Source organism: Trachypithecus francoisi, unplaced genomic scaffold, assembly GCF_009764315.1.
Source record: "Trachypithecus francoisi isolate TF-2019V2 unplaced genomic scaffold, Tfra_2.0 Lachesis_group11, whole genome shotgun sequence".
In the NCBI taxonomy this organism is placed as follows: domain Eukaryota; kingdom Metazoa; phylum Chordata; class Mammalia; order Primates; family Cercopithecidae; genus Trachypithecus; species Trachypithecus francoisi.
In genome coordinates, this window is record NW_022681456.1 from 38,127,768 (window position 1) to 38,155,083 (window position 27,316).

Consider the following 27,316-nt stretch of genomic DNA (forward strand, 5'->3'; position numbering starts at 1 on the left):
GTAGAGGCATTTATAGTATTCTCTGATGGTTGTTTGTATTTCTGTGGGGTCAGTGGTGATATCCCCTTTATCATTTTTTATTGCGTCTATTTGATTCCTCTCTCTTTTCTTCTTTATTAGTCTTGCTAGCGGTCTGTCAATTTTGTGATCTTTTCAAAAACCAACTCCTGGATTCATTGATTTTTTGGAGGGTTTTTTGTGTCTCTATCTCCTTCAGTTCTGCTCTGATCTTAGTTGTTTCTTGCCTTCTGCTAGCTTTTGAATGTGTTTGCTCTTGCCTCTCTAGTTCTTTTAATTGTGATGTTAGAGTGTCAATTTTAGATCTTTCCTGCTTTCTCTTGTGGGCATTTAGTGCTATAAATTTCCCTCTACACACTGCTTTAAATGTGTCCCAGAGATTCTGGTATGTTGTATCTTTGTTCTCATTGGTTTCAAAGAACATCTTTATTTCTGCTTTCATTTCGTTATGTACCCAGTAGTCATTCAGGAGCAGTTTTCAGTTTCCACGTAGTTGAGCGGTTTTGATTGAGTTTCTTAGTCCTAAGTTCTAGTTTGATTGCACTGTGGTCTGAGAGACAGTTTGTTATAATTTCTGTTCTTGTACATTTGCTGAGGAGTGCTTTACTTCCAATTATGTGGTCAATTTTGGAATAAGTGCGATGTGGTGCTGAGAAGAATGTATATTCTGTTGATTTGGGGTGGAGAGTTCTATAGATGTCTATTAGGTCCGCTTGGTGCAGAGATGAGTTCAATTCCTGGATATCCTTGTTAACTTTCTGTCTCGTTGATCTGTCTAATGTTGACAGTGGAGTGTTGAAGTCTCCCATTATTATTGTATGGGAGTCTAAGTCTCTTTGTAGGTCTCTAAGGACTTGCTTTATGAATCTGGGTGCTCCTGTATTGGGTGCATAGATTTTAGGAGAGTTAGCTCTTCCTGTTGAATTGATCCCTTTACCATATGTAATGGCCTTCTTTGTCTCTTTTGATCTTTGATGGTTTAAAGTCTGTTTTATCAGAGACTAGGATTGCAACCCCTGCTTTTTTTTGTTCTCCATTTGCTTGGTAGATCTTCCTCCATCCCTTTATTTTGAGCCTATGTATGTCTCTGCATGGAGATGGGTCTCCTGAATACAGCAGACTGATGGGTCTTGACTCTTTATCCAGTTTGCCAGTCTGTGTCTTTTAATTGGAACATTTAGTCCATTTACATTTAAGGTTAATATTGTTATGTGTGAACTTGATCCTGTCATTATGATATTAACTGGTTATTTTGCTCATTAGTTGATGCAGTTTCTTCCTAGCCTCGATGGTCTTTACATTTTGGCATGGTTTTGCAATGGCTGGTACCGGTTGTTCCTTTCCATGTTTAGGGCTTCCTTCAGGGTCTCTTGTAAGGCGGGCCTGGTGGTGACAAAATCTCTAAGCATTTGCTTATCTGTAAAGGATTTTATTTCTCCTTCACTGATGAAACTTAGTTTGGCTGGATATGAAATTCTGGGTTGAAAATTCTTTTCTTTAAGAACGTTGAATATTGGCCCCCACTCTCTTCTGGCTTGTAGAGTTTCTGCCGAGAGATCTGCTGTTAGTCTGATGGGCTTCCCTTTGTGGGTAACCCGACCTTTCTCTCTGGCTGCCCTTAAGATTTTTTCCTTCATTTCAACTTTGGGGAATCTGGCAATTATGTGTCTTGGAGTTGCTCTTCTGGAGGAGTATCTTTGTGGCTATCTCTGTATTTCCTGAATTTGAATGTTGGCCTGCCCTACTAGGTTGGGGAAGTTCTCCTGGATGATATCCTGAAGAGTGTTTTCCAACTTGGTTCCATTTTCCCCCTCACTTTCAGGCACCCCAATCAGACGTAGATTTGGTCTTTTTACATAATCCCATACTTCTTGCAGGCTTTGTTCATTTCTTTTTCTTCTTTTTTCTTTTGGTTTCTCTTCTCGCTTCATTTCATTCATTTGATCCTCAATCACTGATACTCTTTCTTCCAGTTGATCGAGTCAGTTACTGAAGCTTGTGCATTTGTCGCGTATTTCTCGTGTCATGGTTTTCATCTCTGTCATTTCGTTTATGACCTTCTCTGCATTAATTAGTCTAGCTGTCAATTCTTCCACTCTTTTTTCAAGATTTTTAGTTTCTTTGCGCTGGGTACGTAATTCCTCCTTTAGCTCTGAGAAGTTTGATGGACTGAAGCCTTCTTCTCTCATCTCGTCAAAGTCATTCTCTGACCAGCTTTGATCCGTTGCTGGCGATGGGCTGCGCTCCTTTGCAGGGGGAGATGCGCTCTTATTTTTTGAATTTCCAGCTTTTCTGCCCTGCTTCTTCCCCATCTTTGTGGTTTTATCTGTCTCTGGTCTTTGATGATGGTGACGTACTGATGGGGTTTTGGTATAGGTGTCCTTCCTGTTTGATAGTTTTCCGTCTGACAGTCAGAAGGACTGTCTGTTGGTCTGTTGGAGATTGCTTGAGGTCCACTCCAGACCCTGTTTGCCTGGGTATCAGCAGCAGAGGTTGCCGAAGATAGAATATTGCTGGACAGCGAGTGTACCTGTCTGATTCTTCCTTTGGAAGTTTCGTCTCAGGGATGACTCCACCCTGTGAGGTGTGGGGTGTCAGACTGCCCCTAGTGGGGGATGTCTCCCAGCTAGGCTACTCAGGGGTCAGGGACCCACCTGAGCAGGCAGTCTGTCCGTTCTCAGATCTCAACCTCCGCGTTGGGAGATCCACGGCTCTCCCCAAAGCTGTCAGACAGAGTCGTTCGCGTCTGCACCGCCCCCGCTGCTTCCCCTATTGGACCTCAGCTGTGGGCTGTCCCCAGAGGTGGAGTCTACAGAGACAGGCAGGCTTCCTTGAGCTGCTGTGAGCTCCACCCAGTTCGAGCTTCCCAGCGGCTTTGTTTACCTACTTAAGCCTCAGCAATGGCCTGCGCCCCTCCCCCAGCCTCGCTGCTGCCTTGTGGATAGATCCCCGCAGACTGCTGTGTTAGCAGTGAGGGAGGCTCCGTGGGCGTGGGACCCTCCCGGCCAGGTGTGGGATATATTCTCCTGGTGTGCCTGTTTCCTTAAAGCGCAGTATTGGGGTGGGAGTTACCCAATTTTCCAGGTGTTGTGTGTCTCAGTTCCCCTGGCTAGGAAAACGGATTTCCTTCCCCCTTGCGCTTCCAGGTGAGGCGATGCCTCGCCCTGCTTCAGCTCACGCTGGTCAGGCTGCAGCAGCTGACCAGCACCGATTGTCCGGCACTCCCTAGAGAGATGACCCCAGTACCTCAGTTGAAAATGCAGAAATCACCAGTCTTCTGTGTCACTCGCGCTGGGAGTTGGAGACTGGAGCTGTTCCTATTCGGCCATCTTGCTCTGCCCCCGTAAATAGATTGTTAAGCAATTTCATTGCCCCAATTGTTACAGTCTTAGACTGCTTCAGAAAAGCCAATATTAGTTACAGATAACTCAAACGACAATGTTATTACTCAAAGCCAAGAACACTTAAACAATGATTATATTGTATGAATTATAATTTTTTATCATCATATTCCTTAATTCATTCAAGCACAAATACGTATTATCTACCATATGCTCAGCACTGTGAACAAACTTAAAACTCTTCAAGAATGTTACCTTAGATAAGCTATATCTCACATATGAGCATATGACAAATAGGACACAGCATGGCTAACAAAAGCATTAGAACACAGAGGTTAAGAATACTATCTGCTGGGCGCACTGGCTCACGCCTGTAATACCAGCACTTTGGGAGGACAAGGTGGGTGGATCATCTGAGGTGAGGAGTTTCAGACCAGCCTGGCCAACATGGTGAAACCCTGACTCTACCAAAAATATAAAAATTAGCCAGGCATGTGCCTGTAATCCCAGCTACTCAGGAGGCTAAGGCAGGAGAATCGCTTGAACCCAGGAGGCAGAGGTTGCGGTGAGCTGAGATCACACCACTGCACTCTAGCCTGGGTGACAACAGCAAAACTCCGTCTCAAAACAAACAAAAACCAATCTACAGATTCAAATCCTAACTCTGCCTCTTACTAGCTAAGTAACCGGGAAACGTATAATCCTTTTGTGCATCAACTGTCTCATCTAAAAATAGCAGTAACAGCACTTAGTTCATAGAGTTCTTATGAAAATTAAATTAATATAAGGCATCTGGAACAGTCCTTGCCACATAGTAAGCACTCCATTTATACTTTTAACTATAAGCTAAAAGACCACAGATTTTTGGAACAGACCAAAAAAAAAAATCACCCCAACCCTATTGAACAGAAATATCAATGTCACTACTGGATGAAAATCTACTGGACAACTATTTCTGAACAGCAAGCTTTAATTTTAACTTTCAACCTTCTCTAAAGCATACAGTTGGTGACATGTTTAAAAATAAATCTTGGCCGGGCGCAGTGGCTCACACCTGTAATCCCAATACTTTGGGAGGCTGAGGCAGGCTGATTATCTGAGGTCAGGAGTTCAAGACCAGCCTGGCCAACATGGTGAAACCCTGTCTCTATTTAAAATACAAAAATTACCCGGTCTTGATGGCAGGTGCCTGTAATCTCAGCTACTCGGGAGGCTGAGGTGGGAGAATGGCTTGAACTTGGGAGGCGGAGGTTGAAGTAAACTGAGATTACGCCATTACACTCCAGCCTGGGTGACAGAGCAAAACTCTGTCTCACAAAAATAAATAAATAAATAAATAAATAAATAAATAAATAAATCTTGATTCCATTCAATGAAATATTCAAATCTCCAAAAAGACTGTAATTAGCTTTCAGAGATAAAACAACAGAAAAAAAAAAAAAAAAAGAGCAACACAGTTAAACTACTATGTGGCAAATTCGGCAAATTCTTAACTAAGTATTTTATTTTCATCTTCTAGGTTAAGGTTCACAACAATAAAAGGTATTATTATCACCATAATTATTATTTTTATTCCAATTCCACAAATGAGCAAACAGGTTCACTCAGTTAGAAAAAGCAGGATAATACTATATTACTTAAAATAAGAAACAGTCCTTTCCATGTCTATTAAGGAAGACACCAAAAAGTTACTTACAGTTCAGTACAAATATGACCGAGCAAATTAACACTGTCAGGAAAGTATTTGGATACTATGAAAACAGGAGAGATAGCTAAGATAGACCAAGACATTTAGGGAATATATTCTTGCATTCAGAAGACTGAGGAAGAGTGGGAATCTGCTGGACTGGTAGCAATTTGTGGAATAACAATTTGAGAGAATAGGAATTGAGTCAAATGCCTTTCTTTTAAGCTACGTTTAATCTCTTTTTTTAAGAAAATATTCAAAAAAAAGTAATATAAGGAAAATATGTTTCTTATCCCTCTACCAGATTTAAAATTTCTGGCAGCACAAATGGTTAATCTTGATATCACCCATAATGTATATTCAAATACTGCCTTGAATTACTGAATCTGCATTTTCAAAGTGAACTGTGAACCCCACCCTGCTCTTGCCCCGGTGGGGGCAAGAGGACAAGAATGCCAGTTCATTTGTTTGGGCTGACCTTACATACTTTAAAAAAAAAACATTGTTTTTAAGGCAGTAGAACCCTTTCTTCAAATGAACTCCCATGGGGAAGAACAATAAATAAGATGGATCAAAGGGAAGTTACTCTAACTCTGGGTCAGCAGCCTTTTTCCGTAAAAGGCCAGATAGTAAATATTTCAACTCTGCAAGCCATATAGTCTCTGTCACAACTAATCAAGTCTGCTGCTGTAGTGAGAAAACAGACACAGCCAATACATAAACTAATGAGTATGGCTATGTCCCAATACAACTTTATTTATAGACACTGAAATTTGAACTTCATATAATTTTCACATGTCACAAAATATTCTTTTGGTATTTTCCCTAGCTGTTTAAAAACATTTTAAAAACCTGCCATACAAAAATGGGGGTACAGGTCACAGTGGCAAATCCGGCCCAAAAACCTTAATTTTGGGACTGTTTTTTTGACTGTTTTCTGACTCCTGTTCTTTTTGTTTTCTTTTTTTCTTTTTCTCTTTCTCTTTTTCTTTCTCTCTCTCTCTTTTTTTTTTTTTTAGATAGGGTCTCACTATGTTGTCCAGGCTGGCCTAGAATTCCTGGGCTCAAGCTGTCCTCTGGCTTCAGCCTCTTGAGTAGCTGGGACTACAGGTGCAAGCCATCGTGCCCTCCTCTTCTAATAAAAGACTCAGTCAAAACCAGGAGACATATTCTTGACTGCTAAGTGTTCTCGGCAAGAGACTTAGAGAGTTGAGATGAGTACAAACTTTTTATTGAGATTATAATGCCCTTTTTTACTGCACACATAGCTAATACTCTCATCACTGACCCCAATGTCCTTTCCTTTTTCACTTTATGTCACAGATCACAAAATAACAAAATATAGTATAGATTTTTTAAAAAAATGATAATCAGAAGAGAAACAATAATATTTTGTTCTTCAAGTATGTTCTGTATATAAGCTGAGGGCATATATACATACTCAGTTTAGATCACCATAATCTGGAACATTTACTATTTCACATTTCACAATAATAGCACATTAATCACTCACCTTGTATATCACAGATCATATCCAACAGTATTATGTGATACAGCAAATTCTACCAGTAGCTTATTCTGCTTTTTCTCCAAATAAAACTTCTCATTAACTTGTTGACTGGTTTCACAGGCTTCTTATTAAAGGTGTGGCACATCCATTTATGCTATATAACTATGAGTGATTCCTCAGTAGTTTTGGTTTCTTCCCCATCTTTAGTAACAGATCAGTTTTATCTCAGAAAGCACTGTTTTACAGTTCTGGAGAAATCTGGCTTACCAAGGTGATCACCATACTTTGTTTTATGGCTGTATGTAACAAAGTATTTGACAAAGTTTCATAGAAGACAACCTTTGGAGACTGAGGTGAATGTACTGCAGGTTCAATAAAATGTAATTTCTAGTTATCTACTATTATATTTCATATTTGCATTTTTCTATTTTTGGCTGTTAGTGCAAATCACATCACTTCCTAACACATGTAAACCCAGATACTGTATGAACACTATGAACACTCAAGTTCTATTCATTATGTTTACATTAATTCTTTAAAAATGTTTAGGAATAAAATTGCTATCAGTTTTTCTCTGAAACTGTCAAATAACTTGTGTATTATTTAACAGATCTCAGAAAACCATATCCTGACCAGTAGTTCTCAGATTTTTTGGTCTCAGCTCTCCTTATAATCTAAAAAACTATTGAGAGCCCCAAAGAGCTTTTGTTTACATGGACATCTAATTATATCATATTAGAACTCAAAACTAAAATTTTAAAAAAATTTATCATTTTACTTGAAAATAGCAATAAACCTGTTACAATATTAAACGTATGTTTAATGAAAAAATTCTCCAAAATGAAAAAAATGTATTAAGAAGAACGGATTGTTTTACACTTTTTGCAAATCTCTTTATTGTTTGGCTTAATAGAAAATTGCTGGATACTTATATCTGCTTCTGCATTCAATGTGTTGCAATTTATTGTTTTGGGTGAAGTATACAGAAAAATCAAGGCTTACACAAATAATATAGTTGGAAAACCAAAAGTATTTTAATAGTCTTTTCTGATCATTGTAGTATCAAAGAAGAATAGCCATACCAAAACAACAAGTAATAGTTTCAAATAGCTAAATGTTAATATAGAATATGCAACCATGTGACGAGCTTTTTGTACTCTGTACATGCACATGAGAATGGGAGTGAAAAAGGCAAATAATGTCTTAGTATTAAAACCTGATCATCCAACATAAGATAATTTATTTTGACTTTTTTTTCTTTTACAGCAAGGGGGGGGGCTCCCTATTGCAACTGTTCTGACCACTATATTTACAGGTGTTGGGATATTAGGCTTATACACTAATAAATACAAGGAAGTGTTTATTTTTCATAAAGTATTATATGGCAGCTTTAGAAAGGGGTGTTTTTGCGTGGAGGGTAAGGCAGAGTAGGTGGTTGTCTCTATTATGACTTTTCCTTGGTTTAAGCAAAACAAAACCATAAATGTTTTATTTAAGTTGTTTTTTTTGAAGGGAAATCATTAACACTGGACTCAAACTATAATTTCGAAGTATTGGAGAATGTTATTGATGCCAAAAGAAATACGAGAAACCTCAGACACAGCATGTGGGAGCTCCTCAGGAAATCTTTGTGGTTCACTATTCCTGTAAGTTTTAGCTGACAGAAAACACATATCATAACACCAGAAAGAATTTTGCTAAATGAAAAACATCCAAGAAACTTTGGTTGTGTTAAGATTGTTCTGGTGGCTGAAACATTTTTGCAATAAAAATAAACAAAATAGACAGGAAAACCCCAAATTTTTGCTGAAGAAAGCTCTTCAAGAAAGTATCTCATCCAAGTCCTACACTACTAGCACTTCTTGCCAGTCCTACTCCCTGCAGGCCCCACATAAAGATATTAGATCCAGGTGGGTGCAGTGGCTCATGCCTGTAATCCCAGCACTTTGGGAGGCCAAGGCGGGTGGATCACTTGAGGTCAGGAGTTTGAGACCAGTCTCGCCAACATGATGAAATCCCGTCTCTACTAAAAATACAAAAATTAGCCAGGCATGGTGGCACACGTCTGTAATCCCAGCTACTCGGGAGACTGAAGCAGGAGAATCTCTTGAACCTGGGAGGTGGAGGTCACAGTGAGCTGAGATCCCGCCACTGTACTCCAGCCTCGGCAACAGAGTGAGACTCCATCTCCAAAAAAAAAAAAAAAAAAGAAAAGAAAAGATATCAGATCTCCCAGAGGTATACAGTTTGACCATTCACTTATGGCAATGCTTGTTTTCTACATGATTCATGATGTATTCTGTACAAGTGCCAGTGTCATCACTACATCATTGCTGGTTAGCTTTTATTTGAGACAGGGTCTTTCTCTGTCACTCAGGCTGGAGTGCAGTGGCATGATCATCGCTTACTACAGCCTCAACCTCTGGAGGTCAAGCAATCCTCCCACCTCAGTCTCTGAGTGGCTGGGACTACAGGTGCAAGCCACCATTCTCAGATAATTTTTAAATTTATTGTAGAGATGGAGTCTTGCTATGTTTCTCTGGCTGGTCTCTAACTCCTGGCCTCAAGGAATCCTCCCGCCTCAGCCTCTTGAGTCACTGGGATTACAGACATGAGCAGTTGTACCTGGCTACAATGCTTTTATTATTAGCTTCACTCTTTTAAAATGCTTTAAACTCTTATAGATAGAACAAGTTGTAAGCTTTCAGGTCTTGGGTCAGAGAAGAATGGGCCAAAGATGGCAGAATTAGGCAACTGATTCAATAATAAATACTTACTGAACATCTTCCATGTCAGGCAACATGTAGGCACAGGCGATAAAACAAAATAGGAAAAGTTTTTCCTAAAAGGTTTTATCTTGTGATACCTCTGATAAAACCATGGTTCATTAAGCTTTCAACATTACCAAGGAAATACTGAGTGCTTTGGTCCTTTCTAGGGATGCTCTGTTTCCAGAAAAATCCTCTCCCTGTTTCAGCTTCCTTAAGCACAAAGTAAGAATGCTATGGGACTCCTATACTTGTTCAGGTAGTAAAATAAAACTCGCGACACTCTGAGAAACAAGATAAAAAAGTGGTATTTTTATTTTTTATTTTTTGAGACAGAGTCTCCCCCTGTCACCCAGGCTGGAGTACAGTGGCATGATCTTGGCTGACTGCAACCTCCACCTCCCGGGTTCAAGTGATTCTCCTGCTTCAGCCTCCCAAGTAGCTGGGATTACAGGCATGCGCTACTACACCTAGATAATTTTTTGTATTTTTAGTAGATATGGGGCTTCATCATGTTGGCTAGGCTGGTCTTTAACTCCTGACCTCAAATGATCCACCCACCTCAGACTCCCAAATTGATGGGATTACAGGCATGAGCCACCATGCCTGGCCAAAAGTGGTAAAATACAGAATTTTGTGCTAAACCAAATGCCATCTTATGCTACAATATAAGCTAAATACAGAGTATGGAAATCCTGCAGATCAAATTATTTAGTTCCTATGACTCAAGGACATATCTAAATAAATAATGAAATGCATTTGTCTTTAAACACACACACACACACACACACACACACACACACACACACCAAAAACAAATTATCAAATTTCTTCAACAAATAAATGACTTTTAAAACGGTGAGAGGTGGGAGACTGAGGTGGGAGGGAGGATGGTGTAAGCCTGGGAGGCAGAGGTTGCAGTGAACAGAGATCGCACCATTGCACACCAGCCTGGATGACAGGGCCAGATCTTGTCTCAAAAGAAAAAAAAAAAAAAAAAAGGAGGCAAGAGGGTGGGGTAAGACTAAAGGGACCTATCACCCAATGCAACGTATGGACCTTGTTTTCGATCCTACTTGGAACAACTGTAAGAAGGCATTTTCGAGAATTTAAGGAAGCCCAAACACAGACTAGGTATTAGATTATTAGGAAATTATTATTAATTTTGTTAGATGAGATAATTATATTGGGGTTATCATTATTTATTTATTTAGAAACAGGGTCTCGTTCTGTCACCCATGCAGTGGTGTGCATGGCTCACTGCAGCCTCAAACTCCTGGGCTCAAGGGATCCTCCCACCTCAGCCTCCTGTGTAGCTGGTACTATAGGTATGTGCCACTATGTCCGGCTAATTGTTCTTTATTTTAGGGACAGGGTCTCACTATGTTGCCCAGGCTGGTCTCCAATCCCTGGGCTCATGTGATCTCCCACCTCGGCCTCCCAAAGCACTGAGATTATAGGTGTAAGCCACTGTGCCTGGCCAGTGTTATCTTGGAAAAGGAAAAAAAAAAAAAAAGAGTTCTTAGTCTGTTTTGTGTTGCTATAACAGAATACTTGACACTGCGTATTTTATAAAGAAAGAAGCTTACTTAGCTCATAGTTCTGCAGGCTGGGAAGTTCAAGAGCATGCCACTGGCTTCTGGTAAGGGCTCTGCTGCCTAGATATAATATGGTAGAAGGTCAAAAGGGGAGTGGTTATGTGCAAAGGGGCCAAGCACTAAGAATGTCCTTACTTTATAACCTGCTCTTTCAGGAACTAATCAGTTCCCAAGAGAACTAATTCAGTTTTGAGAGAGCAAAAACTCACTCACTATTGTGAGAATGGCACCAAGCCATCCATGAAAGTGGAGCCTCGTGACCTAAATGCTTCCCATTATGTCCTACCTCTTAAAGGTTCTACCTCCCAACATCGTTGCATGGCAATTAAATTTCAACATGAGTTTTGGCAGGGACAAACCACACCTAAATCACAGCAAGTACTTGTCTGTTAGAGATACACACTGATACATTTACAGGTGAAATCAGGTAATGTCTGATATTTGCTTTATTTTTATCTATCTATCTATCTATCTATCTATCTATCTATCTATCTATCTATCACAGGACAAATGGGAGTCATATGGTATTTGCTTTAAAATACACCAAGAAAAAAGATGGGAGAGGGGGAGAGGAATACATGAGACAGTTTGGTAAAATGTTAACAGCTGCTGAAGCTGAAGCTGAGTGATGGGTAAATGGAACTTTTTTCTTTTTTCTTTTTTTTTTGAGATGGTGTCTCACTCTGTCACCCAGGTTGGAGTGCAGTAGCGCTATCTCTGCTCATGGCAACCTCCAAGTGATCCTCCTATCTCTGTCTTCCAAGTAGCTGGGACCACGGGTATGCACCACCACCCCCAGTTCACTTTTTGTATTTTTGGTAGGGACGGGGTTTCACCAGGTTGCCCAGGCTGCTCTGGAACTCCTGAGCTCAAGTGCTGGAATTACAGGCATAAGCCACCAGGGCTGGCCATGGAGTTTTCGTTGTAGTATTCTCCCCCTTAAAATACAATTTTAAGGTCTATAATAAAAGTCTTTTAAAAATCAGATGCTAGGTTTTCCTAAAGTCTGGTATAAAAGGCTTAAGAAAATACTATGGAACAAAAGTGTAAACTCGAAAATATTCAACTTATTATTATAATCTGGGGGAAAAAATCATTTTATTGATTTTTTTTTTTTTTTTTTTTTTTTTTTTGGTGAGATAGAGTTTCGTTCTTGTGGCCTAGGCTGGAGCATAGTGGCGCCATCTCGGCTCATTGCAACCTCCCCCTCCCAGGTTCAAGTGATTCTCCTGCCTTAGCCTCCCAAGTAGCTGGGATTACAGGACTCAGCCACCACGCCCAGCTGACTTTTGTATTTTTAGTAGACACAGGGTTTCACCAGGTTGGCCAGGCTGGTCTCGAACTCCTGACCTCAGGTGATCCACCTGCCTCAGCCTCCCAAAGTGTTGAGATTAGAGGCGTGAGCCACCACGCCCGGCCCATTTAGATTTTAGATTTTAAAACACCGCACACGTAGTCCCAGCTACTGAGGATGCCTGCTTGAGCTCAGGAGTTTGAGGCTGTAGGGCATATGATCATACCTGTGAATAGCCACCACACTCCAGCCTAGGCAACATAGCAAAATCCTGTCTCTAAAAAAGAAAACAAAACAAAACAAAATAAAAACCAGAAAAAAACCCATTAGAGTCTTCCAAACTTCCATCTAATAGTCTCAGGCGATTTTATTTCTATTTTTTCTTTTTTAGAGATAGGGTCTCACTATGTTGCCCAGGCTGATCTTGAACTCCTGGCCTCAAGCGATCCTCTCACCTTGGCCTCCCAAACTGCTGGGATTACAGGTGTGAGTCACCACGTCCAGCTCAAACTTTCATCTAGTAGTGGTACTTCCATAGCAGTGGTACTTTTAACCTCTATTGAAAGAGAATATGACAAAAAGCAAAAATTAATATAGTTAAGATCTAAAATAAATTTGAGTTAATCGCACGTGTATCATCTAGTGTAACTTGTACACATGCTATTTTATGTATTTATTTTAAAAATTCAGAAAATGATGAGCAAGTATTTGGACTTGTAAACTTCCTGCAACAATGTCTATGCTTTTTAATATTTTCGCCAAGGTCAACAAATATCAAAGGTATCCTCTAGCAACATGATTTCAAGTTGCTAGTCTTAGTGAAGGCACAAATAAGTGTCTACTTACTTGTCAATTTGAATTATTCACATTGTCTTTCCACAAGCTAATATAAAGTTCACAGAATAAACTATTCTCAATTATGTGATTTTTTTGAGCCATGTTTTAAAATCACCATTAAACAAGACAGTTAAAAACAAAAAGTAGAAACAAAAAGACTACTATGTTCTGATAAAGCAGCGGTTCTCAAAGTAGATCATCACTGCACAACTCCCCGTCCCCACATCTGGCAATTTCTGGAGACATTTTTCATTGTTAAAACTGAGGGGTGTGCTAGAAGGGTAGCTCAAACCTGTAATCCCAGGACTTTGGGAGGCCAAGGCAGGAGGAATTGCTTGAGGCCAAGCATCTGAGACTATCCTAGGCAATATAAAGCAAGACCTTGTCTCTACTAAAAATAAAAAAATTAGCCAGAAATGGTGGTGTGCGCCTGTGGTCCCAGCTACTTGGGAGGCTGAAAGTGAAGGACTGCTTGAGCGTGGAGGTCAAGGCCGCAGTAAGCCATTTAAGACTCATCTCAAAACAAACTAACAAAACCTGTCGGCAAGGCGTGGTGGCTCACACCTGTAATCCCAGCACTCTGGGAGGCCAAGATGGGTGGGTCACTTGAGGTCACAAGTTTGAGACCAGCCTGGCCAACATGGTGAAATCTCGTCTCTACTAAAAAAAAAAAAATACAAAAATTAGCCAGGCATGGTGGTGCACATCTGTAGTCCCAATGACTTGGAAGGCCTGAGGCAGGAGAATCGTTTGAACCCGGGAGGCGGGGGCTGCAGCCAAGATAGTGCCACGGCACTCCAGCCTGGGCAACAGAGCGAGACTCCATCTTAAAAACACAAACCCCAAAACCCCTAAAAAACTGTGGGGTGGATGTGAGCAGTGCTACTGGTATCTAGTGCATAGAGATCGGAATGCTGCTCAACATCCTATATTGCAAAGGACAACCCTCCCAAAGAGTTATCTGGCCCAAAGTGTTAATAGTTCTAAAGCTGAGAACCTGTTTTCAAGTATTTTGAGTTCAATCAGAGATTGAAAAAAATCACAAAAAAATAAGTAGCCTAGCAGCTGCTTTCATTATTTGCTTTTTATTTTGGGATGATGACTGATATGAAAAGCAGTGACCAAAATGGAAAATTGGTTGTTTTTCATGACTTGCAATGCTCAACAGCCTGTTGCAAAAACTCAACAAGCTTTCTAAGAGTAAAATGAGCTACCTTCAAAATAACTGCATTAGAATTTGTGCACTGAAATTTTAATCAGCTACTAATATAAAACCAAAATATTACTGCACTTCGTTACACTTAAAGAAGTATTGTGATGATCAATATGAACCTTTAAATAGGCTGAGAAATATTATTATAGCATTAAAAATATCTGAAGAAAATAATTTTCTATATAACTTCGTTTTACTCCAGTAGAGCCTTAAATTTTAAAAACTTTAAGAATAGCTGAGCTAAGCTGTTGAGAGATTATTTCTACATAAACTTCATGCTTATCTAACTGAAATTCAGTCTTCCAAAAAAAAATTTCCTTCTTTAAAAAATTCTGTTGGGGTGTCAACATAAGAAAAGAAGTGCAAATCTAACCACTGGGCCACAGATATTAACTAGGAAAGTTAGGTATCTCAATAAACCTAGCGTCTTCCACAAATGGCACTTTACTGAATGGTTTCTTTTGGATATTGACACACTATTCATATCAATACTACAGGTCCACAATCCAGCACCTCTACTGGGCTAAGAACAGTCAATGATTGTCTATCTTACAACTCAGTAGTCGTTGCAATGTTTCTGTTTTTCTTCTATGTCTTTCTTTCCTTTCTTTCCCTTCTCTTGCTTGCTTGCTTGCTTGCTAAGAAGTCAATCTTTGTCTGTCTTCCAGCTCAGTAGTCATTGTTGCAATGTTTCTTTCTGTTTTTCTTCTATGTCATTTCTTTCTTCATCTCTGTCTTTCCTTCCTTTCTTCCTTTCTTTTTCTTTTCTTTCTTTTCTGGCTAAGAACAGTCAATGATTGTCTATCTTCCAAGTCAGTAGTCATTGTTGTAATGTTTCCTTCCTTCCTTCCTTCCTTCCTTCCTTCCTTCCTTCCTTCCTTCCTTCCCTCCTTTATTCCTTCCCTCCCTCCTTCCCTCCCCTCCTCCTCCTCCTCCTCTCTCTCTCTTTCTCGCTCTGTTGCTCACGCTGGAGTGCAGTGGCACGATCTCGGCTCACTGCAGCCTCCACCTCCCAGGTTCAAGTGATTCTCCTACCTCGGCTTCCCAAGTAGCTGGGATTAAAGGCATGCACCACCACACTTGGCTCATTTTTGTATTTTTAGTAGAGATGGTGTTTCATCATGTTGGCCAGGCTGGTCTCAAACTCCTGACCTCAAGTGATCTGCACTCCTTGGCCTCCTAAAGTGCTGGGATTACAGGCGTGAGCTACCGCGCCGGGCCCTATGTCACTTACTCTGTGTGTCTGAACCCTCCAAGCTCTTCACACTAGCCCTGATGCACCCTTGAGACTCTCTCCTACCCTTTATCAGAAGAGCTGATCTCAGGGCCATATACCCTTTCAGAAAAGCAATTTGTAGTCTGCACTAACTACTGGCCAAATTCTGATTCTGGTCCCTCACACTATCTGTTCTTTCTTGCAGATGGCAATGACTGAGTGCTAACAGCATTCCAGTGTAAAGATCATCTGGATAGAAAAGGGATAATCATCATTTACCCCTTTATCACTAGCCAAATACTTATTGAGTGCCTACTCTGTGTCAGGCACTAGTTACTTGGGTAGTTCTCTCCCATTAACTTCTCTCTGGGGATATACAAGAAAAGTTAACTTATTTCATCTGTAAAAGGACATTAAGCTCAACTACTCAACCTGGGTTTGTTTGTTTTTTACTGCCTTGCTGCTTTTATACGAAAAATTTAAACAATACAAAAAGATATAAAATGAGAAATAACTTTGTTTTTCCTACCCTAGTCCCCTAGTCTCTCACCCAAAAGGTAATAAATATTTAGCTCATGAATCCTTCCCCCCAAATTTAGTATCCACTTACATATGTATGAATAGCCTTCAAACTTTCTATACAAATGGAAATATACTTTATACTTTTCTCTGAACTTGGTTTCATTGAATGTATTTTAGAGACTTTTCCATATTAGGACATATATTGTACCTTATTCCTTTTCAGTGTCCTTATAGCATTTAAATTCCATGAATCTATCATGATTTATTTATCCAGTCTCTTATTGTTGGATAACTTGGACTACAAGAGGTATAGAAGAATGAAAACATTTAATAAATGTGTTTAAGTATTAAAATCAAAATAACTTGATTACTGATTGAAAATGGTTGGCAACGGAGGGATCAAGATTAAGATTGCTGATTTGAAGAATCAGGTGGTGCTATTTAATGAAATATGAAACAGTGGCACAGCAACAAATCTGAGGAGGAAGGTGATGTATTAGAAGTGCCTATGAGATAGTCAAATGTGAATGGCGTAGACCTAAAATGTCTGGAGGTCAGGAAAGTAGCCTACTGAATGTATAGATTCAAGTTTTTAGCATATAAATATGGTGGCAAACTCATATGACATACCAGTATAGAAACGTATGTAGTCTGTAAGATCAACTAGAGATAATGGTATGAGAAGACAGGAGGGCCCTAACAGAGTTACTATACATATTTTAGAAAACAGTAGAGCCAAGCCTGAAAAACAATGTAGTAACACTAAAAATAGTTAACATTCGCTGAGTTGCTTATTTAGTAGGCATTGAGTTAAGCACGTTTTATAATTCCTCATTTAATTCTAACAACTCTATAAAGAGGTATTTTTATTATTACTCTCGTTTTACAGATGAGGAAACTGAGTCATAAAGAGGTATAACTTGCTTAAAGTCACCATCAGAACATAAACCCAATTGGTCTGATTCCAAAGCCCATACTTTTAAACTATAATATAAAATTGTCTCTTTGAGAAAAATTGAGATGTAAAAGAAACCATCTCTCTCAAGTTCACCATATATATCATATGTTATATTCTATAAGGTTCAAAATGCTGAACCCTGCAAGGTATAATTTTTAATTCAATCATATTTTTGTCTCTCTTCAAGCTAACTTCATCTTAAATTGTTCCCTTCCATTGGTGGCTTTAAGTTTCATAGAAGCTACAGAATCTGGGAACATACCAATATAGACTTTTTTCTCATGAGAATATTTTGGAAAATGCTCATATAAAATTGGTGTTATTATGACCTACAGGCTCCATGATTTTTATTCATCCTTCAGAGAGTGCTCTATATTTATTAGCCTAAGGCTAATATAAAGTAGCAAATGGGAAGAAGTCAAGAAATTTTAAGGTATAAATTCAGAGAAGAGAAATAATCAAGAGGCAATGGATTACCAATTTAGAAATTTAGTTTCCAAGGGAAATAGAGCCATAGCAGGCACCAACATGAACAAGATAATGAAAACAAAACAAAACAAAATAATATTCCAGTGCTGTGTTTTCCCAAGGCTATGGGGCTATAAGTGGTGACTGTTTGATAATGGCCCTTGATCTTTTCCCACTGCCCATTTCTGAGTTTACAGCAAGTTTAACCTCTGGTTTGGTGATGTCAGTGGAGGCTGATAATTCTGCTTGATACTACCCAGATGCACAATCTTCTCACAGGAGGACGATCAGTGTAGTTCCTATCTGGTTGGTTGATTTATTTTCCACCCATCTCCCCACAAACAACAGCAGTACTAAACATTTATTGAGTACCCAGACAGGGCCAGGAATTAATCTAAGTTTTTTTTTTTTTTTTTTTGTATATACAAGCCTGTCTCATCTTTGCAATAACCTTATGAGGCATGGCTCATTTTAGATATGAGGAAACTAAGGCACAGAGAAGCCAAGGGAACTTGCCCAAAGTCACAAGGACAGAGAGTAGTAAATAACAGAAGAGGGATTTTTCTGAGTCGGAAAACCCTGATAGATTCAGTGCTGTTATCTACCCCATCATATTGCAAATAATTTTGAGTAAAGAAGTTCATTAATTTGGTCTAATGTAGTACTGTGTATAGTTGTTTGTTTTGTTTAACTAGAAACTAAACTTGTAATTTTAAATCTATTTAGCAGATTAAGTTAGAAAACTCAAAATAGGCTAGCATTATTCTCCTGATAATATCTACATTTATTCCCAATCCTTATTTTTGCTTCAGATGAGCTATAGCTCACATGTAAGAATTCAGTAAGAGCCGGGCACTATGGCTGATGCCTGTAATCCCAGCACTTTGGGGGATCAACGTGGACGGATCACTTGAAGTCAGGAGTTTGAGATCAGCCTGTCCAACGTAGTGAAAGTCCCTCTCTACTGAAAATACAAAAATTAGCTGGGCATGGTGGCGGGAGACTGTAATGTGGGTTTATTGTAATACCAGCTATTCGAGAGGCTGAAACAGGAGAATCACCTGAACCCAGGAGGCGGAGGGTGCAGTGAGCCAAAATCATGGCACTGCACTCCAGCCTGGGCAACAGACAGAGACCACCTCTCAAAAAAAAAAAAAAAAAAAAAAAAAAGAAAATTCAGTAAGAGCATTTGCCTCACGTTACACAAGGTTAGAAAATGGCTGCAAAGATTCTTGGGGGCTACAGAAACAATGGTACTCTAGTCTTAAAAATTACTTTCAAAACTAGCTTAATGGGTTTCAAAAACAACTCATTGAAAATGGAGGCCCGGTGCGGTGTCTCTCGTCTGTAATCCCAGCACTTTGGGAGGCCGAGGCAGGCGAAGCACCTGGGGTTATGAGTTCGAGACCAGCCTGACCAACATGGAGAAACGCCATCTCCACTAAAAAAAAACCCAGAAAATTAGCCAGGCGTGGTGGCGCATGCCTGTAATCCCTGCTACTCGGGAGGCTGAGGTAGGAGAATCGTTTGAACCCGGGAGGCGGAGGTTGCGGTGAGCCCAGATGGCGCCATTACACTCCAGCCTGGGCAACAGGAGCGAAACTCTGTCTCAAAAAAAAAAAAAAGGAGACAATGGATAGAAAATTCAGCCAACATGATGCAACAGCTTTTTAATTTACAATAAGCCCACATAAACCAGTAAGAAGAATATTTTTTTAAATTGTAGAAATGGGTAAAGGAGGCCGGGCGCGGTGGCTCAAGCCTGTAATCCCAGCACTTTGGGAGGCCGAGACGGGCGGATCACGAGGTCAGGAGATCGAGACCATCCTGGCTAACACGGTGAAACCCCGTCTCTACTAAAAAATACAAAAAAACTAGCCGGGCGAGGTGGCGGGTGCCTGTAGTCCCAGCTACCCGGGAGGCTGAGGCAGAAGAATGGCGTAAACCCGGGAGGCGGAGCTTGCAGTGAGCTGAGATCCGGCCACTACACTCCAGCCTGGGCTACAGAGCGAGTCTCGGTCTCAAAAAAAAAAATGGGTAAAGGATATAAAGAAGCAGTTCAAAGAAAAAAATACAAATGGGTCAATATAACTGAAAACATATTAAACTTCACCTTTGAAGAAATGCAAATTGAAACAAAGATATAATTTTTACCTATTAGTTGGCAATAATTAAGAAGTCTGAGAATACTCAGTTTTGGCAACATGGGAATACAGACACATCATACACTATTAGTGGGAGTATAGGTATAAAAATGTAAATGCAAATATCCGTTGACCTAGCAATTTTACCACTAAGCTTCCAGTCTATGAATATAATTTGAAAAGCATGTCGGCCGGGCGCGGTGGCTCAAGCCTGTAATCCCAGCACTTTGGGAGGCCGAGACGGGCGGATCACGAGGTCAGGAGATCGAGACCATCCTGGCTAATACGCTGAAACCCCGTCTCTACTAAAAATACAAAAACTAGCCGGGCAAGGTGGCGGGCGCCTGTAGTCCCAGCTACTCGGGAGGCTGAGGCAGGAGAATGGCGTAAACCCGGGAGGCGGAGCTTGCAGTGAGCTGAGATCTGGCCACTGCACTCCAGTCCGGGCGACAGAGCGAGACTCCGCCTCAAAAAAAAAAAAAAAAAAAAAAAAAGAAAAGCATGTCAAATATACATACAAGAATATTGACTATTACTAGCCATTTAAAAACCCTGTTTATGTTTTAATAAACCCACAAAATGGAATAACACATTTATGTATGTTACATATGTATACACACATAAATATATACACACACATACACATATAGATGAATGTAGTTACGCTGAGAATAATCTGAAAGAAAATACACCAACATTGGCCAGGCACAGTGGCTCACGCCTGTAATCTCAGCACTTTGGGAGGCTCAGGTGGGGGGATCACCTGAGGCCAGGAGTTTGAGACCAGCCTGGCTAACATGGTGAAACCCTGTGTCTACTAAAAATACAAAAAAATTAGCCAGGCATGGTGGCACATGCCTGTAGTTCTAATTACTCGGGAGGCTGAGGTGGGAGAATCACTTTAACCTGGGAGTCCGAGGTTGCAGTGAGCCAAGATTGCGCCTTTGCACGCCAGCCTTGGTGAGAGAGTGAGACTGTCTCAAAAAAATAAAAAATAAAAATAAAAAATAATTAAAAAAAGAAAATATACCAAAGTGATTACAGTGGTACTTCTGGGGAGAAAGGTGAACTTGCAGAGGAAAAGGGGGCTTAAGGGAGAGCTGATCCTTTCCCTGTATTATGTGAATTTTTTACAATGAGAACATATTCATGTGTTATCTGTGTGGAAAAAGGTAGTTAAGGTCTGCTAAGAAAAAAAGAAAAGAAAAGAAAAAAAGAAGGTACCCAATTACATGTGAGTTTAGTAAATGAATAGAATGAGCCAATACACTTTTCCATATAAAAACTAACGACGGGGTGGGTGCAGTGGCTCACCCCCATAATCCCAGCACTTTGGGAGGTTAAGCCATGTAGATCACTTGAGCCAAGGAATTTGAGACCAGTCTGAGCAATATGGCGAAACCCTGTCTCTACAAAAAATACAAAAATTAGCCGAACATGGTGGTACACACCTGTGCTCTTAGCAACTCAGGAGGCTGAGGCAGGAGGACCGCTTGAGCTTGGGAAGTAGAGGATGCAGTGAGCTCAGATTGTGCCACTGCACTCCAGCCTGGGCGACAGAGTGAGACTCTGTTTCAAAAAACCCAAAAAATAAAACAAATGAACAAAAAAACCCAAACCAAACCAACCCCAAAACTAATGCTCTACTTCAACAATTACACATTCCTTTATTTAAAATGTCAGTACGATATCTAAACCACATTATCAGGTTTGGCAAAATGCTAACTATTGTCAGATGTCAGATGTTATTTGGGCCACGCAGTCCATATTAAATACAAAAAGCAACAAGAAAACACAGGCACACTAGCTACTAACAGAGAAGGGAGTATAAGGCACAAAGCATTGGCACAAAAGCCCGAAATTGTGTAATGTTTGAGAAGGAACTTTGTTAACACAGACTTCACACCTATATATGAATCTGTGCTTATTCTGGTTCAAAGGATCAAAAAGCCTTTGATTTCCATTCCCAAGTTACAGAATTCACCAAGTTGTATGTAACTTTTCTTCAAGTTTGTACCAATTTGTAATTTCTCTGGGAAAAAAGTATTCTCTACATACTACCATGTAAATTACATATTTTTAAAAGTTTCTACCATGCCAACAGAACCTCTAAAAGATCTTTAATTCAAAATAAAATCTCTAGGGAAAAGGTATCTGCAACTAAAGGGATTTGATGGGAAAATATTTGCCTGAAAATTATTATGTGTTATTTCAAAGCATTTAAAAAAATATTTTATCTTTGAATATAGCTTAAAGCTATAGGTCTAAATGTGACTACCACATATAGAACAACAATATATCGTTTTTGGAAAATACCACTGAAAAGGATTAAACTCCTCTTGTTAATTGGTATGATTTCCATGTTTTTCCAGGCTAGCTGCAGAATATCACAAAATAAACTGATGAGTAAAACTGTAACAAATTATAAAAGGCAGTGATTTTTCTCAATTTTTAATGACGAATCTACTTAAAAGGCTAAATCTCTGTCAAAATTAACAAAACCCCATGATGGAAAATAAATTTCCCCATAATTGTATTGCCAACGTAGTAAATTTCTATAGACTTTTCACTTATCTTTAATTCAGTACACAATCACAAAGTATAATCTGAAATTAACTACTTTGTGCCTTTATCTCCCTTAAACCTTAAACCTTAGATAATATCAGGATATTAAAGATATAAAATAATAGGAAATGCTTTTCGGAGCATTCACATTTCAACACAATTTCTAACTTAGTATACCAAAAGCCCCAAATTCAAGCATTAATTAATTAATCAGCAAAGTAAAATCGAATCATAGAATTTAAAGAGATTAAGCTAAAAGGGTCCATTAAAATTGGTCCAACTAATTAAACTACTCACAGACAGCATGGTTCTAATTTCTCCAGTTGACCTAAATGAAAAATTTACTGCCTCTTGTCCATATTCTTTTTTGATCCATACATTTCTTTCTTTGATGATTCCCACTTGTTTCTCCAGAAGAACTACAGTACAAAATGGCCACTGAATTGGAGGGCGTGCCTCTGTCATTACTAAGCATTTTCCTATCAGAAGCAGCCCTTTGAAAAAAAATCTGAACATTATTTCTTCAGTGCTGTTATTACTCAGCAACTACAGATGAAGGTAATAGGAATACCGGAGTTTTAAAAATGCCTTCAAAGGATGTTTTTAGTGTGAGTGTTTATTTAAAAGTTTTTAAATAAACCAAGAAAAAGTGAGACACATATACTAATAAGTTTGTCTGGCTGTAGGCTTCTAATATTTTCCACTGAAATCCTATCCAATGATTCTTATATGAGATGTAATATATAGCAAACATTTTAAAAAAGAGTAACCTTAAGATTTCTCAACACAACAGTACAAATGTACTTAAGTGTAATACTACCTAAGTCCAAAATCTAAATAAAAATCAAACATACCCATCAAAAGACTAAGAGATGCAATGGGAGAAAACTGACTCACATAGCTTTTATACTCTATTGACTAAAAAGCAAGGACAGCAGTGGATTGTCTTAACTAAGTGGAGAGAAGCCAGCAATGGTAGATTGATATCTCCCTGGTTCTGATGCTACTTTTAATATTATTTGAAATCTAGCTAATTAACTGGCACGTATCAGTCACTTAAATGAATGCAGAGCAGAAGCAAGGAGAGGAAGCAAAACTTCATTTTCAACTGCTTTAAGACAAAGGCCAGAAGATCAAACACAATTGGCAAAATGTTGGATGTGAGGAGAGCATGCAGTAAACCTTAATATAATGTTTGGATATTATGAGATAACATCCAACTTTACTTCCCTTGCTTCTTATCCCAAAATAAAAAAAATTTAAAAATTTAAAAAAAGGAAAGATAACTGGACACAATGACTCACACAGGATGAGGTGAGAGGAGAAGATAGCTGGAGCCTAGGAGTTCAAGGCTGCAGTGAGCTACTATTGCACCACTTGTACTCCAGCCTGGGTGACAGAGTGAGACTGTCTCAAGAAAACAGAAAAAAGAAGAAAAAATCCATTTTGATAAAGGTCTTAATGAGATATAATATTAAAAGTTGTGGATTAATCAGCAAAAACCTCAACAATAAGAGATAGGAGGCTATATTCTGTCAACTACATAAATTACAATGCAGATTTTAAAATAAAGGATGTCCTCAAATATGTTATTTCAAGTAAAAAGTAATGGGCACACTGATTTGCTATAGTGGGAATAATAACAACAGGAAGTCTCAATGTATACTATAAACAATACTCAAAAAATCCAGAGGCAATGAAGTTAGTACATTTTTTTTTTTTGAGACGGAGTCTCACTCTGTTGCCCAGGCTGGAGTGCAATGGCGTGATCTCGGTTCACTACAATCTCCATCTCCTGGGTTCAAGCAATTCTCCTACCTCAGCCTCCTGAGTAGCTGGGATTACAGGTGCCCGCCACCACACCCAGCTAATTTTTGCATTTTTAGTAGAGACACACTGATCTCGAACTCCTGACCTCAGGCGATCTGCCTGCCTCACCCTCCCAAAGTGCTGGGCTTACAGGAATGAGCCACTGCACCTGGTTGGAGTTAGTACACTTTCTAACACTGTGCCCCTGTCGAGTACACTGAGCTTTGAACTTTTTTTCCTAAATCCTTAAGGCATGAATTGCTTCTAGGAACTCAGAGAACACCTGGTGCAGAACCAAGGAAAACTAAAATTGAGTCAGGATTTTTAATATAAAAAGAGACTGGAAATGAGTAGATTCTTTTCCTGTATTTTCTAATTAATGGAAGCCTCTAAGGGCCTACTCCCATTTATTCAATCCACTAGATAGTTTCCGATCCCCTAGAACGGATTTAAGAAAAATTTCATACCAAAGGATGATACGGTATAAAGGATGATCCTGGGAAACAAGTTCTAGAGAAATTAAATGATTTATTCAGAATCTCATTACTAATTTATTTAGTCTCTTGACTCCTCATCTAGTCCTCTTTCCACAATGCTTTTAACAGAATGAAAACTTTCAATATAGCTGCACATAAAATACCGAGGTAACTACAAAAAGTAATGTAGGCACTGTGTGTGTCATAGCTTGAGACAAAGGGACTTACATTTTAAAAAATACAATGAAAAATACATAAAAGAGAGAACAACTTCCTACTTTTCTTGGATGTTTAGACGTAAAAGAGAAAAAAATGTTTAAATTGGAGCCCCAAGGATCTGTGAAGAAGCCAAAACAGAAGAAATGACACAACATAAGCAGAAAAAAAGCAGACTTGTTCCCTGAGAACAATTTTTGTAATTCATATTAAACATGGAATTTCTTCTTGCATATCTTGCTTATAAACCGGAGTTGGTATTTTGTTTTTGTTTTTGTTTTCAGACAGGGTCTCATTTAATTGCCCAGGCTGGAATGCAGAGCTGCAATCACGGCTCACTGCAGCCTCAACCTCCTGGGCTCAAGCAATCTTCCCACCTCAGCCCCCAAAGCAGCTTGGACTGCAGGTACATGCTACCACACCGGCCAATTTTTACATTTTCTGTAGAGACAGGGTCTCACTATGTTGCCCAGGCTGGTCTTGAACTCCTGAGCTCATGTGATCTTCTAACCGCAGCCTCCTAAATTGTTGGGATTACAGGTGTGAACCACCATATCTGGCTAGACTTGGTCTCAATGGTCAATCTTTGATGTCAATAGAGTTGTGATTTAATAACACTATTAATAAATATTATTCCTATTATAGATAGTGATAGCATGAATTTTGCTATGCTTCTAATCTCAGCTACTACTTGGAACTAGATTATTTTAAATAATACAACTTCAGGGCTTTATGTTTGACAAACTGAAACTCAGGATATATTTAAAAAATAAAATGATATAATAATACTTTAAATTTTATATGTATAATTATTCTAGACAGAAAGCTCCATTATCAGAATAGCAAATACTGTCCATATATATGTTCACAGACAAAAACAATATTCTTCCATTAGTCAAATCAAAAATGCAAGTAAGAAAGAATCCACAATTATTACTTAGGGAAAAAATGCTTTAATGTTTCTCAGAGATGTATAGTAACTTTTAAAAATACAAAGAAAGGGGAATCTCTCCAGGAAGACAGAAATTTTTTAAAACTTCCTTTTAAATGTGAAAGGTTTTGTGAGAGTCATTTCCTTTCATTCAACTGATTAAGTGCTATGGGGGAAAAGGATGAAAGCTGAACATATGGCCAACAAAGGGTTAACATTTAATAACTTACACATAAGTATGAAAGAAGTTGGAGAAGAAAAAATCATGATAAAATGGGCAAAAATTATCTTTCTCAGCCAGGAACAAAAGAAAAGAGGAAGAATGAATTTAAACAAACACCAAAAACAGTAAAGAGTTCACCTACAGAGAATAAGGTACCAAGGCAAGAGATCTGAGTAAAAGATCCCTTTAATACAATATTGTCCCTAATAGAAGAAAGTTACAAAGGAATGGTTTAAATGAACTTCAAATGATGCAAAGAGGCAGAAAAATTAGTCTTTCAGATTTAAAAAGTCTTATTTCCAGGCACTCTTCCCTCTAGGAATAGCAGGATTTAAGACAGAATAAATGACCTGAAGTTTCTGCAATTAAAAGTTAAGGTCCGGTGCAGTCATTCATGTCTATAACCCCAGCACTTTGGGAGGCTGAGGCAGGAGAATTACTTGAACCTGGGCAACATGTCAAAACCTACTCTCTGCAAAAAATACAAAAATTGGCTGGGCATGGTGGCTCATGCCTGTAATCCCAGCACTTTGGGAGGCCGAGACGGCTAGATCACCTGAAGTCAGGCGTTCGAGACAAGCCTGGCCAACATGGCGAAACCCCATCTCTACTAAAAATACAAAAACTAGCAGGGTGTGGTGGCATGTGCCTGTAATCCCAGCTACTGGGGAGGCTGAGGCAGGAGAATCACTTGAACCCGGGAGGTGGAGGTTGCAGTGACCCGAGATCATACCATTGTACTCCAGTCTAGGTGACAAGAGCAAAACAAAATTCCATCTCAAAAAAAAAAAAAAAAAAAAAATAGTAGGGCATGATGGCACATGCCTGTAGTCCCAGCTACTTGGGAGCTGAGATGAGATAATCACCTGAGCCTGGAAAGTGGAGGCTGCAGTGAACAGTGATTGTTCTATTGGAGGCCAGCCTGGTGACCGAGTGAGACCCTGTCTAAAAAACAGTTAAGAAAGCAACATCAGAACTTTAACACCTTTCTAAAGTTATTGGAGAATTCTTACTCTCAAAACACTGTAATTAATGATGACGATAATAGAGTAAAACAACAATCTGGGTATTTCATGCTTATTTTGTTAATACTCATGTTAGACATAGTATCCATCATTTTCTAAACTTTGTTCTTTTGCTGTTTAGCCTAAGTGGTCTGAGATGAGGTTATACTGTCCTTCTCAATTCAGCCTCTTAGAGCAGAATGATGATAGAAGATTCTGATTAAAACAAATGATCTTATAGAAGGAGGAGTCAGCCTCCAATATAATGGAATTAACCTTGAAAGTATACAGGGAATCTAGCTCTGATAAAATGAAGGTAATCAGATTCTAGGGCAAGAAATGGGAATTGGGCCTGTGCACTTCACTCTTTCTTTCCTCCCTTAGTCCTTCTCTTATATTATCTTTCAGTGCACATCTACTCCTCTCAGACTAAGAGGGCTCAATGTTATCACTGGAAGGAGAAATACAATGACTCAAAATATAATACTGTAAAATTTACAAATAATCCAAGAAATAGA

The 27,316-nt window shown here is 39.1% G+C and overlaps 1 protein-coding gene across 22 annotated transcripts in view; it reads right to left on the reverse strand.

Annotated features, from left to right (window-relative positions):
- The window catches only part of VEZT (vezatin, adherens junctions transmembrane protein), an 89,728-nt gene that overhangs the window by 53,582 nt on the left and 8,830 nt on the right, over nucleotides 1–27,316 (reverse strand). For 3 of the 22 annotated variants that reach the window (XM_033221017.1, XM_033221009.1, XM_033221010.1), the window contains one exon: nucleotides 10,914–10,982. The exons of 18 other annotated variants lie outside the window; for them this stretch is intronic. The gene's annotated coding sequence lies outside the window, so the exon portion shown is untranslated. Of the gene's footprint in view, nucleotides 1–10,913; nucleotides 10,983–12,671; nucleotides 12,773–27,316 lie in introns of all 22 variants that reach the window. One more of the 22 variants, XM_033221007.1, reaches the window with a different exon arrangement.